Below are 587 nucleotides of genomic sequence, written 5' to 3'. Positions count from 1 at the left end.
ATGACACCAAAGCTAAGAGGTGAGCTGACAATATTATGAATAATTTATTATGTTTATTTCCAAAACGCTATTTCCCCCAAAAAATCACATTTGTGTTTTAAAAAATATATAATTTATTGCTAATATTACTTTTCTCAGATTTTTAATTCATAGATTTTAAATGTGTATGCATTTTTTGTTGTTGTTTGCAAAACACTACAATTCCATTGTTTAGCTAGAATAAAATGTTTATATCCTGTATATATGACTGTGATATGTGGTTGTCTCACCTAGCTATCGTAAGATGAATGCATTTACAGATACCATATCTTAATTTCACCCAGTTTCTCTCAGCAGGAAAATAATCCTGCAGCAACAGGAAATGTGAATTATTATGTGGATTATAATTAATGGACATTTTTTGTAGGGGTTGATACATTTTTCATTATAGCAAAATAAGTCTGACATTTTGAAGTGGTAATTATAAACTTTAGAAGCCTTTTTAAACCTTGAATACATTTCCTGCTGTGTGGGAAAATTCTTTTTCAAATTTAAAATGTAAAAAAGAGAAAAGTAAAAAGAAAGTAAAGTAAAAGAGAACAATTGAC

The sequence above is a fragment of the Coregonus lavaretus genome (assembly GCF_964263955.1).
Source record: "Coregonus lavaretus genome assembly, contig: HAP1_SCAFFOLD_353, whole genome shotgun sequence".
NCBI classification, from domain to species: domain Eukaryota; kingdom Metazoa; phylum Chordata; class Actinopteri; order Salmoniformes; family Salmonidae; genus Coregonus; species Coregonus lavaretus.
Note: the sequence above shows the minus strand (reverse complement) of the source record.